The 13,675-nt window shown below is 39.5% G+C and overlaps 2 protein-coding genes across 5 annotated transcripts in view; both read right to left on the bottom strand.

Moving 5' to 3' along the window:
- NCK1 (NCK adaptor protein 1) overlaps positions 1-9,472 on the bottom strand; it is a 167,028-nt gene extending 157,556 nt beyond the window's left edge. Inside the window, exon 1 of the mRNA XM_037022902.2 lies at positions 9,351-9,472. The gene's annotated coding sequence lies outside the window, so the exon portion shown is untranslated. The remainder of the gene's footprint in view (positions 1-9,350) is intronic.
- Positions 1-9,487, bottom strand: part of SLC35G2 (solute carrier family 35 member G2) — a 52,912-nt gene extending 43,425 nt beyond the window's left edge. For 2 of the 4 annotated variants that reach the window (XM_073232359.1, XM_037022901.2), the window contains exon 1: positions 9,351-9,477. The gene's annotated coding sequence lies outside the window, so the exon portion shown is untranslated. Of the gene's footprint in view, positions 1-9,350 lie in introns of all 4 variants that reach the window. The other 2 variants (XM_037022899.2, XM_037022900.2) reach the window with 2 other exon arrangements.
- Positions 9,488-13,675: the final 4,188 nt, after the last annotated feature.

The following is a 13,675-nucleotide window of genomic DNA, read 5'->3' as shown; positions in this document are numbered from 1 at the left end:
TAATTCATGGTATGATTTTCTTTATATAAAACAATTTATATACTTATGGATGGTGGAATTTCAGTAATTTCTTCTTTTTACTTTTTTGTTTAATTTTCTACATAAGTATGTATTTACTTTAACATTAGGAAAAAACATCAAGTTATTTTCATTGTAGAAAAAAATAATTACTCTGTATTTCAGTCAGACCAGAATAGTCATCCAGGAAGCCAAATGTATTTCTGTGCCTTCTGTCAGAAGGAAAATTGTGGATAAACAGACCATATTACAGTGAGAATTTGAATGGATAGTGTCTAGAACCCAAACTAAAACAGGTGAAAGACTACATAAACTAAGGAGGATGCGTTTATCATACATAGTGTTTAAAAGAATTCATTGTGCATGTGAATATGGATTACTGTGTTTTAATGACTGACAAAGAATATTGTGGATTCCAAATGGCAGCTAAGAATATAATGTAATTACCATTGATTTTTCTTATGTAAATTAATGTGGAAAAATCTGACCTGAACAGATGGACCTCCATGCTGTTTTCTAAAACATGAACAGATTTCTGATTTTCTGGACCAGGAAGTGCAGTCAGCACTAAAACAAGAGACACTATCATCCATCTCCTAGAATTTCAACTTAAGCTGCTAATAAAAGCGATATTTACCTCTTTAGAAATACAGCACAGTGATACATTTCTGTCTTAAGGGAATGTGCTCTTGATAGAGCAGCAAAACATAATGGGATATTTGTGGCACTGGAGGTGCTGGTTGACTGGTCCCTGAACCGCACCAATTTTGGAGAATCCCCTCACTGTGGTTCTTGGCAGGTGGCAGCATTTGGCTGCCTCAACCCTTCATTCTCCCAATTTGTCATGGAAGGCACATCCCTGAAGGCTGCCACTCTACCTGGTTAAATATTCATCTCCTTAGCCCAATAGCCCCTTTTCCCTGAGCATCTTCATAGGATCAGTTTCATAAATAGATGTGCTTGGGCTTGAAGACCCAATTATGGGTTCTCTATCAAGTAATTAGCATGTTTGTATTTTTTTTCCTGCACCACCACTTTATAAATGCATATCTTAAGGCTGTGGGGAGGGTGGTGGGGCCAGCAGAAATGGCTCTGAGGAGGAGTTGGGACAAAAGAGATGGCCTGTGAGGTCAGGATATTGGTTAGACAAAGGGAAAATGAGCTAAGAGTTAAATGTTTAACAGGAGCCAGATTTCTCTACATCAGAGGAGAAACTTACAAACAAACAAACAAAGAATGAAATTACAAAAAGAAAAAGGTGTTGGAGTGGAGTTGGAGATATTAGAGTAAACTCGTGGGTTTTAATATAAATAGATGAATAGTTGTATGTGCATTGTGTTGGTAAGTTTTCCAGCTCTGTCTGAAAAAATGAACTAAAAGCAATGACACCCCACTAGCAAATGATCACACATAGCACCTAAATCTTGCATTTTCTACTAAAAGGAACCAGGGCTCCTTGAATAAATTGCTTTTGAAATGACTGAAATGGCTGGTGCAGGAAAAGTACAAGATGAGCCTGAAATATCTTACACCAAAAGTTACTCTAAAAATAATATAGCGACATCAAAAGAATACAAGAACCAGCTTGAATGAGATCCCAATGGCCAAATACAGGACAATTTTAGCACCAAAATCAATAATGATAGTAATGCTTTATAATCCATTGAATAAAATAAAAATACACAAGTCCATACTTGAAAAAACTCTTTCTTATAATAGAATCCCAACTAGTAAGTATAAAATGTTAATTGGACTACATACATGTGCAACTTTCCTATAAGTTTGGAATTGTATGACATGCATAAAACAGAGCTAGGTACATGGTAAATGCTAAATAAATGTTAGTGATGGTGGTGGTGATAATGATGGCGACTGTGGTGATGAAGTCCTGAATTTTAACTCATTTGAATCAGGGCAAGTTGACTCTGGCTCACTTCTTTTCTCTTCTTAGATTTAGAAGTTGAAATATTTATTTGCAGTTGAGATGCTAATAACATTATTTAAATTGTTTACTGTGGTTTAAGCACACAACATTCATATAGGGATAATATTTATAAACTGTTGTCCTCAAGCAAAAACAGCAGGTTAGTAATATTTTTTAAATAATCAAGATCAAGTTCTTGAAGTCATTTTCACTCTTCATTAATTTAGGCAATATGGTAATAATGGAAATACCTAATACATACATGCATATATTTCTTATATATATATATACATATACAATATATACATTAACATGTATATGTTTGATATGGGTACCCACATACAATACCATAATAATATATATAGAAGTAAAGACCATGAGAGTTGGAAAAGACTGAGGATCATCTACTGCAGTTCATTTGCAAATAATTAACAGATCCCCCTCAACTTAAGATGGGGTTACATCCCAATAAACCTGTTGTAAGTTGAACATATCATTAAATCAAAAGTGCATTAAATAACACTTAACCTACCAAACATCATAGTTTAACCTATCCTACCTTAAACTTGCTCAGAACACTTACTTTAGCCTATATAGCTGGGCAAAATCATTTAACACAAAGCTTATTTTATAAAGTGTTGACTATCTCGTGTAATTTATTGACTACTGTGCTGAAAGTGAAAAAACAGAATGGTGATATGGAATAGCTATAAGTGTATCCAAGTTGTTTACAATCATGATCACATGTCTGACTAGGAGCTGCAACCTGCTGCTACTGCCCAGTCTAAGAGAATACAGTACCGCACATAGCGAGCCTGGGAAAAGATAAGATTCAAAACTTGAAGTATGATTTCTACTGAATGCCTATCACTTTTGCACCATTGTGAAGTTGAAAAATAGTAGCTCAAACCACCTTAAATCAGGGACCATCCATATATCCTCTACAGCGTCCCCAACAAATAATACAGTTTCTGTTTGAACACCTACAATGACAGAAAATTCACTCCTCCTCAAGGCAGCCACCTGGAAGTCATTCTGATTTTTATTATTAGAAAATAATTGTTTAATATTGAGTCAAAATCTTTCTCCATATAATTTCCAGAAGCTGTTCCTATGTAGTTTTTCTGGGGTCACTAATTAATTCCCTCTTCCTCGTGTTATTTCAGTCAGGACCTACTATTTCCTACCCTCCCTATTCCATGTCTCATACCATGAGCTTTGTCCAAACTGAAAATTTCTTTTTTTCAATTATTTCATGTATTATCAGGTTTTAGTCTTCTCCCAGCTTAACCACTCTTCTCTGAACATACGCTAATTTGTATAATCTGTCCTATTCAGGAGATTCTGTTTCTATGAGGGCAACCTGAGATCACACTAGCTGTTCTGGCAGCCTCATGCATTCATGTTTATTCCTTCCTTCAGGCAACTTTTACTGAGTGCCTATGATATGGAAGGTATTGTGCTAAGACATTACAGGAGAAAAAATTAAAAAGACAAAAGCTTTCTCTTTAAAAACTTACATGTTCATTTGGGAGAAAAGATTTATGGTAGCAAGTGCCACAAAAGTGCCATAAAAAATGCTTTGTATGTTAAAGGAAGGAAATAATACAATTAAATATGTATTTGCTTTAACATTAAAGCACTGGAGAACAAAGCAAAGTGATGACAATTCTAGACTGGGCCTATTTTATTTTGGGAGAGCATGAGAATTGGTAAAAAGCAGTAGGCTGGGATTTAAGCTACATTAAAAGATAAACTTCCAGATTAAGAGAATTATCATACAGATACACAAGATACAACAAATTTAAATAGTCCTTTTACCTGTGAGAGCTCTAACAATGGGATCAATAATTATTTGTCCAGAGTAATACATGCAACTTTATAGAGAGGCAAAAAAAAAAGAAAAAGAAAAAGACTAGACTACTATACACTGGGTTTATATTAAGTGCTTTACATGTATTTTTTTACTTAATACCCCACAGTAACCCTAACAAGGTAGTGTTAGTATTATTCCCTCATTTTTTATCCAAACAAAAATTAAGTGAAGCTGAGCATGGTACAGTGATTTGCCCAGGCTTACAAAGGTGCTAAATATGGCAGCCAGGCTTCAAATTCAAGCTATCACCTTCTAGCCCAACTTGAGGCCATCAACAGCTTACTACCTACTGCCTAACAAAACAGTCTCTGACAAACTCCCACCCACATCCCCACAATCTTCCTGGTGACCTACCTGGTGAAGCCTCTTCCTGAACAATCTGTTCCTCCTCTGGGTTCAAGAATACTTTCTACAGAGCTCTGTTACCATTCTTGGCATTCAGTATCACTGTGAGTTGTGTAAGAAACACAAAGCCCTGATAAAGTGTTACTGCTCCAAGAACAGAGATTATGTCCTTATCTCTTTCTAGATATCCCCAGGTCTAGAGCAATACCAGACTCAACAAATGCTGGGAGAATGAACAGGTCCTCTAGCATAGCTGGCCTGCTTTGGAGAAAGTCATTCTCCTAACTGAAGATCTCTAATTCTGGGTCTAATTAGTTTTGGTGCTGAGCTTTGGTTGCCACAGTTCTATAACCTAACTCTATCTTTTATCCTCTAACTGTAACTTAAGGGAATCCAAGAAGTAACATGAGTATTTGGCTTTGGACCACCACCACCCCCAGCAGTCTTATTCACCTTTCCAATCCTCACCTCCATTTAGAACAGTAGAGGAGACCAGAGGCAAATAAATGGGGAATTAAATTGCCTAATATTTGTATTCAAGAACTTCATCTACTTAAGAATATTCAAGAATTTCTAAGAACTTCATCAAATGTTCAGAGTTCAGTAAAGTTGCTGATACTTTTTAAGGTCTTACAAGAAAGATCTACATAGTGAGTAATTTTGATACAGTCAGAAAATAATTAAATGAATTTTAATAAAGATGACAGGCACATGGATTCAGATCATATAAAACTATCACTATGAAAATAGTATGAAGTGCACATAAAATGTTACACATGTTCATTGATTACATATAATTCTATTACAGCAGAGACTATGAGAAACCAGAGTGAATAAACAATTTAATGTGCTATGTGTCAAAAATGTTTTAATTAAACATGTATATTAACATTTACAGAGAAAAACTAAGTTTTCACCCACAGAAGAAGAAAAGGTCTGTGATCTCAGCTCACGGAGAATGATCTCCGACATTTCCCTACCAAGTAAAAAGGTATTTCCTGTGTCTAGAAGGTAGACGGATAAAAAGTGAAAAAGAGAGATACTGGAGTGATTATCATTCTCCTTCCCACACTCAAACCAGGGGCCAGGAGAAAGTGATTGCTGATGTAATACTTTAGTTACTTGGAGTCTCTATTGCCAAGAACAGAATAGCAGGAAAAAATGTGTGTGGTGACAAGAAGGGTACTTTGCCCAATTATAATCAAGATAATACAGGAGAAACATAAAATAAGAGGAACTTATAGCTGTGGCTCATAATATCCTAGAACTATGACTCACCAGAATATTTTAAAACCATCCATGGTGCAAGGTGGTCTTAGCAAGGAAAATGAAATAAGATTCTCATCACCAATGAAGTGTTTAGAAGTGCTCAGTAAAAAAGAGGGCCTGGTTAGAATATCATTAATGCCATCATCTTTTTCCTCACTAACAAATTCCAATTCCAAACTGGAAAGTTTATTTCTACTCAGGTCATCAGTAAGCAAAGACTCCTAAGTACTTAATAAGTAGGAGTGTGGGACTGTGATGTCTAATCCTCATCGTGACAACCACAACTGTCAAATTACTACATAGGCCAACAACTGTTGAGATCAGCTAGATCTGATGTGTAGATAGCAATGCCATCCAGGTTAAAAGATACTGAGGGATTCAGCTATCCATTTGAATTAAAATATTGTGAAAATTAGCTTCATAAGCTCCAGTCAAACTTATATATGATTATTGGATTATTTATATCTATACATATTCTCAGTAAATCTGTGTCTTTGAAAAGACTCTACATTAAAGTATTTTTTAAAGATGATTAATCTGTTACTCTCCCTGCCAATCTCTCCAGATACTATTTTCTCATGTGCCTCAATTCACTAACTCCCATATGTAACAGCTAACACAGAAGTGTAAGCCATATAAATTAAATGGAAACAGGGTGATCACTGCTCCTCTTCAGTTTGGGCCTCTCTGCTTACAGCTACCCATCATTCCCTGACAAGCTGATTACAGGCCTACCAATACAAACAGATGGAGATCCTCTTTAGATCTAGATTTTCTTCAGAAACAGAACTGGTGCCTATCTAAATACAATATGATTCTAAGTTCCAGTCCTCAGTAAATTTAATTGTTCTCTTTCTCTAGAGAATATTTTTATAATCTTGGGTTCGGGGTTGTGGTAGTGTTCTAAATTTAACATTAAATGTCAAACATCGTAAAGGTACTACAATTGACAGATCTGACTCTATGAAAATTTAAATCTGCGCAAAAAAAGAAACCACAAAAAAATTTAAATGACAAACTAAAAATGGCAACAACAAAGGGTCAATATCTTTCATTCAAAATGAGCTCTTAAAAACTCAAGAAAATCGGGCAAAGGCTATGAACAGGTAATTCGCAAAAGAAATACAAATAACTAACAGACATATGGAAAGATGCACGATTTCTGTAAAAGTCACAGAAATAAGGATTAAAAGAAGAGTGAGGTATGTGTCTTACCTCTTAGGTGAGGAAAATGGAAAAGGCTGATTGTTTCTAGCGCAAGTGAATAAAAATCTAGAACAACATGAACTATTGGTTACAGAGCAAGAATTGGCTATTGTTACAAGAATTTTGGAAAGCAGACAATATACCAAAAATGCAAAGTGTGTATTCTCTTTAACCCATCGATTTCATTTAGGAATGTATTCTAAGGAAAATGTTCAATATAGCATTGTTTCTATTATTCCAAAGTTGTAAATAGTGTAAATGTATTTAAATGGAGTATTGATTACATGTATCAGATGGGAAGATATCTACATTACATTAAAAAATAAATCTTACATTAAAAAATAAAAAATAGATATAATACGTTTCTATGATACACCAAATTCAAGATGCACTTTTTTCATATTTATAAAGTTAAAATGCATCTTATAATTGATAACATCTTACATCCAATGAAATGTATGTTTATTTGTGAATTTAACAATCTGGAAGTATTTATTCCAAACTAATATTCTTGATTGCCTGTGGAGAATGGCTAACTAAAGGGCTTTTTATTTTCTACTCTGGTGTGTTTCCATTTTTTATAAAAAGCTTTATTTAAAATTTTATTCTATAAAATCAGTAATATTATTCCCATTCTAAAATGTTTTTAAATCCCTTAATAATGATAACCTGGTTTTATATGTAGTATTGGTTTGAAAGACACTGATGAAAAATTATATAGTCAAAATGCAAGCAACCCAAGACTGATCCATTTAAAATGTCTGTCTCTTCATCCAAAAACCTGTTTACAATGGTTTTCTCTGGTTTTATGCATTTCTCTATTATCTAAATTTCTTACAACAAGCATATGTTTTATCATAGAAAAGCCAAAACATTTTTGTTTTGAAAAATACACATGTAATCTTTGAGTCCACAGACCACATACCACCAGTATATTTGAAATTGCCAGTATTTTAATACATCTTAGTCAGATTTTCTTCCAGTTACAGCTTTCCATAAGATCATTACCTATTACTCTGAATTAATTTTTTCAATTTTTTTTGTTTAAGCTTCCTTTAGTAACATCTTTTCTGCATTAATATCAATTATATATCTTTCTAAGAGGCTACCTTTGTTCTGGAATTAAAATATGTATAAAAAATGAATTTCTCAAAAATAGCAAACACTTTAATCCACAGCTTCTTTGACTATGGAACAGATTATCATGAAGATTAATGGTTCTGCAGAGTTAAGAAACACTTAAAAGTGTCAAAAAGTAAAGATGGGTTACAAAAAAACTTCTGGAAAGATCTGTGACTTGCAACATGTGATGGTGTTGAAAACGGACAAATGTATTTACATGTGAGTTAAGTTTGTGTGCTTATGTTCATACCTGTATCCTACATATGCAGACATGAGTGTCCATGTTTTATGCTCACTGTGTGTACTTGAATTTAGGTAATCAAACGTGTTATACATATGCCTTATGCAATGCACCCACAAGGCGAGCCACTTTTGCCTGCATGTTATTTTCAGAAAACCAGCATCATCCCATCTGGGTTGATGGGTTGATGCAAAGAGTTTCACTGTCAGGCGGGCCCCACTCTGGCCAACTGCCTTGAAGATGGGCTATTTCTGGCAAAGGTGCAGAGTGAAAGGGCAAAGCAGGTCGCAGTCCAGAAAGTAAGCAGAAGAAGCTTTGAGGCACTTCAGCACCACGGACACGGGCAACCCCAAAGGCCTTTTGGAAGGAATTGCAAGCGGAGATCGCCTCCCCCACCGGTTCCCAGCCCTCTCCGCTCAGTGCGTCACTATCTCGGGGCTCTCAATCATCCCTCCGACGCAAGCTTTTTGTCAAGCTCCGCAAAAACCTGAAGGAGATATAGGTCCGGGCAATGGCCCCCTCGCCGCAACAAAAATCTCCTTCCTGCTAGCCCACGGGACCCACCCTCTATTCTGCTCAAAACAGGCCAAACAGGCGCACGTGGCGTAGAAATTCTAGAGCGCCGTGAGGCTGGTCAGGGAGGGTTAGTGTTTTCTCCCCCGGGCTGGGGAGGCTGAGTGGACTTGCCCCTGCAGCACTAGCCGCCACACTAGGCGGTAACCGGGCTCTTCCTCCACTTCTTGCTCCCGCCTTGTGTGGGGGAAAGATTTCTACAAATTGTTTATCCTCCACGAAAATCTCACCAACATACTGGCGTTCGAGAATCACAGACATGAGACAAGAGAGTAAAGAAAAATATTATGCTTGGCCATCTTTCTAAAACCAGCATTTTTTTTAAGTTTGTATTTGGAATTGATCCCAAGACGCCAGAGGGACTCAACCTTATTTGGATGGGTTCCTGGGCAAGAGAAAAACAATGACCTCTTCATTACGGAGGCTGGGTGAGGTCCCATAGGTGCGACGGTGGCAGGAAACTGCGGCGCAGGGGCCGTAGCTGATGCTGACCCTACCGACCCGGTGCCCGGGTTTTCAAGGGGAGCAGTGCAGGGAAGTGGGGACCCCGCGGCTTTCCGGGCGTCGAAGAACCTCCTGCGAAGGTTTGTGAAGGGGGCGGGGAGCTTTGTCTCCCGCGCCGGGCCCCACCCCAAAGGAGGGTTCTTTCCCTCAGGTACCACGGGGGCAAATGTGTAGGGTTCGGGGTCCGCTCCCACGCCTCCAGCCAGGGCGGCCGGGCAGTCAGCATCAGGGGCCCAGTCGGCCGCCGCCAGCGGCTCCCAGGGCCCACTCACCTGCGTGTCACCGCGAGGAAGGAGCGCCCGGTGCTCCGGCCGGGGTTGCCCGGGGCCGCGCGCCGAGTCCAGCCGCTGAGAGAACCGCGGCCGGGGCCCCCGAGGCTGCCGGGCGGGGCGGGACAGGGGCGCCGGCGGCGCGGACACTGCGCCTGCGCTCTCGCTGCTCCCCGCCCCGCAAGGCCGGTGTCCGAGTCCAGCACCTGGCGGCGGGGGGCCGGGTGTGTGCCCGGGCTGAGGGAGTGCCCTCCCCGCCTGGCGGGCGGGCCTAAGGCGCCCGGAAGCCGCCGGCCGGTGCCCTGAGAGAGCCGGGTTAAAGGACTCGTCTGGCCGGCGGGGTGACTTGGTCTTCTGGAAGAGGGCAAGGAGGCAGCCTCGGTCCATTTCCACCGTCAGTTTGCGTTTAAAAGTCTTAAGTTCATTCCTTGATACTTAGAAATATGTCTAGCGTCGGTAATCGGGGTCAGAACGGTCTCGCGGCATCCCCAGGACCACCTGGCACTTTACAGACGAGTTAGTTCTCTAAGGGAAGGAGCTGCGCGCCGCGGCTCTGGTGCCTAGACGCTGATCTGTGCGCTCCAGTTCCGTGCTGACTGAATACAGCGTCTGCTTCCAAAGCAATGGACGGGATGGGGCAAGAGGACAGGCAGGAAGGCTGTCACCATGGGCCAGGCAAGAAAGAGGGAAGTCGACACCAGGGTTGTGGCTGTTTTTTCGCCTGTCCCTCCAGATCCACCCTCCACCCTGCTCTAACACTCAGGGCCTATCTTTACGGCCTACATCAATTGTCCTCTGATTTTTACTTGGTTTTGGCCGATAGGACGCACCTGCAGGAGATCAATGGGTGAGATATGACTCAGAATCCTCCCCTACATCCCTAGAGGGCCACTCTGTTAGCAGAGGCTGTTTTATCTAAAAGTCATTACTCAGATCCTACGGCCTTTCCTAAAGTGCCTTTTTGGTCTGGTTACCATTCGCTGCCCCTGCCCCTGCCCCTTCGGGATCAGGGCAAGTAATGGCTCCCAGAGGTTTCCTTTAACCCTGCCCACACCTCTTTATACAGTCCCTTCCTTAAATTAACATCTTTTTCCTACCATTCCAGGACACTATAATGGATATTATTTCATTACGGTTAGGAAGATTCATGAGCAGAAAAAAAACAAAAGTGTAAAAGAAAGACAGGATGTTGAAAAAGTGAGATGTCTCCCGGAGTTATCTTGATAGTTTGCCAGGCTCCAGGCAGCCAGCATGCTAGGTGCTCTTCCCCACTGGGTCCCCCAGCTGATGGCACCAATGACAGTTTCAATGGGATTCAGACCACTTAGAACCAATGTGTTCACAAAGGGACTGAGGATCTGAGTGTCCAGCCTAACAGAACTTTTGGATGCCTCTTGATGTGAAGAGACAATCCAGATCTTTGTGGAGCAAGTGCTGGTGCTCTTCCAGCTGCAGCTGGGCTGCTTTCAAATGAATCAATATTCTGAGGACACTTAAAAGAGTCCTGGGCACAGTGTCTTAAAAAATGTTTATGAAGGAGCTGCTGAGTGAGGCAGTTGTCAATGAGAGTCTCCAGCTGTTTCTGTAGAAAATCTGAAGATTGTTCCCAAAGAGGGGGGAAATAAAAGTCAATAGCTTGAGTAACAGTAATTAAATTTCCCCTAGCACTCCATATCAGTTTGGTCTGAATCTGACCATTTCTCTGGCTTGTAAAAATAATCAGACTAGTTTAACTGGTTTAATTCTTTCCCCTCTCCCCTTCAAAAAGCACAGACAAAACAAAACAAGACCCTGAGGCAATATCTTGGCAAAAACTACCCAAAGGGAACCCAGGAGTAGCTGTTTGCAAACAATTAATGTCCAAGCAAACACATCATTTGTACTGAATACAAATGAGACCAGAATAAATATTTAGCATGTATTTTCAGCCTTTCGAGGGAAGGATTCTTTGTTGTTCAGAAAGCAATCTGGGCATTGATTGCACTGATCCAGGTAAGTAGATATACAGAAGCAAAAGGAGCCTCTGAAGATTAGACTGATCTACAAAGCTCAGCTAGATTTTGTGTTTCTCTTAGAAGAGAAAGAGCCAGAAAGTTTTGAGGCTGGGAATGAGAAAAATAAAGATGCAGAGTTAGCTGAGTTCCGGGGAGGTTTTTGGGAGATTTGGGAGAGTGAAACTAAGGATTTAGCACAACTGCCATTCTGAATTACACAGAGATACTGAGAAACAGGGATATGGATTTTTAGATGTTATGTGTAATAAATATTATTCTTTTGTACTATAATACTGAAGACTTTTTCTTGCAAGTATCAAAAATTAAAATTCAAACTGATTAAAAAATATAAATGTGTGGTTTAATAACTGAAAAATTTATGAACAGATAGCTTCAGGTATGGCTGAATCCAGGGTGCAAGTAGTGTCATCAGTTTATTCTCATGTAGTGATTTCTTCCCACCTCCCCACCTTTCCCCAGTGCTCAATTTATACCATCCTTATAGCTAACCATTCCAGTAGAAACAGAATGCTTACTTCCAAAGTGTAGCTCTGGGTTAAAAGGGGGTTTCAGCCCCTGGCAAGTTTACTATGGACTGGGTGAGACTGAATAATGACAATGGAACGTTGGGGGTAAAAAGGGACTCACAGCAGTCACCCAGCTATCTACAAGCAGCAAGCCCTTCTCCATCTCTGCCCCCAGCTCCAGCCTCTGCCCAGACACTGCCTTCCCTCCAGGCTCCCCAATCTCTCCTCTCATCTCTTGGCTCCGCCCACCTGCTTCCCTCTGCCTCTAGCACAAGGTGGAACTTTTCTTACATCATTACTGGCAGTAATGGCTTATTGCAATGGGTATGCAAGTAGGTGACTGTGCAGTAAGCTAAGTATCACCTCATTGCACGTATACAGTGGGCAAGACTAGGATTAGGTGAGAATCCTGGCCATGGAATTTCTATTTTTCCTACACAAGGAGTTCCAATAAAATATTGGGATTTTGTCTCATTAGCAAATTCTGGTCCATATGCCCAACCATACATGCCTTAGTCTGGGAACAAAGAACGGGAGAGTGGTCATTCTCTAAAGGAAAATCAACGTTCTGTTATCAAAAGAAATCATATAGTGACAGGCAGGTAAAAAAAGTGCATGCTCACTGTAGGTACCTTCCCAAGAAACTTCAGTTAGGATTTATGTTGCTTTTCAGTGTTTTAAATGCTAGACTAGTGTTTCTTTTGAAAATGACATCATGTTGACATGAACAGCAAAGCAGCTGAAATGTTCTTTCAACCTAAAAAATAGAGTGAAATGTCTTGCAGTTCTTATAGGAGATACCAGAAAGTATTTTTTACATGTATTTTGTTCCCAGTTTCCATATACACATAGCCTTTATTTAATTAAAGAGGCCCCTTTTATGATCCAGAAAACAATTCAGATCCCTCAAGCCCAAACTAGAGTTCCTGATTACCATTGTGGAAATACTTGTTTCCCACAGTCAGCACCACTACAACTTCACTCTTACAGTAAGACACAAAGCTCAGTCAGTACTTGTAGCACTCTGAGCTAAACCACTAAAAATTGCTTGGTATACCCACACAGGAAGATGCACAGTAACAGCCCATTTCAGGAGCAGACTTTTATCAGCCTGAAGTACTTGGTACATAAGTGAGGAATAAGTGAGGAAATAAGTGAGGAAACTTGCTGTCACAAGGTTCAAGCACTTGTCTTAGTCTTCAAATTGTGTATAAAATGAAAGGCACAAACAATAAGCAAAGCTATCTTTTTTCCTTCAATCCATCTTTCTTCATACCATTCACCACTCTATTAGCACATTAGCTCATTTCACTGCCTACTAGTCAGTGCTTTAGATTCCTTATCAGGAAAGGAGATAATAATAACCTACTTCACAGGGATACTATGAGAATTAAACTAATTAATACATATATAGGGGTTTGGACCCTGTCAGGCACCCAGTAAGCACTAAGTTAATGTTTGCTATGATGACTATAGGGGCCAAAAAAAGAAATCCATCTAGATATGTAAAATGAATGAAAAGTCTAGATAGAGATTATGTCTAAAGATTATGTGTACAGAAAGCTGCCAATTCAGCTTCAGAGGCCATAAGGAAATATGAATCCCATATTGAAAGATCTTCTATTTTTTAAATAAGGGGTAGAAATCTTGACATTTTTGTGAAAATTTTTGATTATTAAAAAAGCAACTGCATTTATGATAAAAGAAGCACTCAACAAACTAGGAATAGAAGGAAACTATTTCAACATAATACAGTTCATATATGAAAAAGCCCACAGGTATTATTTTCAATGGTGAAAGACTGAAA

The sequence above is a fragment of the Manis javanica genome, chromosome 3 (genome assembly GCF_040802235.1).
Source record: "Manis javanica isolate MJ-LG chromosome 3, MJ_LKY, whole genome shotgun sequence".
Taxonomy (NCBI): domain Eukaryota; kingdom Metazoa; phylum Chordata; class Mammalia; order Pholidota; family Manidae; genus Manis; species Manis javanica.
The sequence above is the reverse complement of the archived record's forward strand: the minus strand, read 5'-3'. Positions and strand labels throughout refer to the sequence as shown.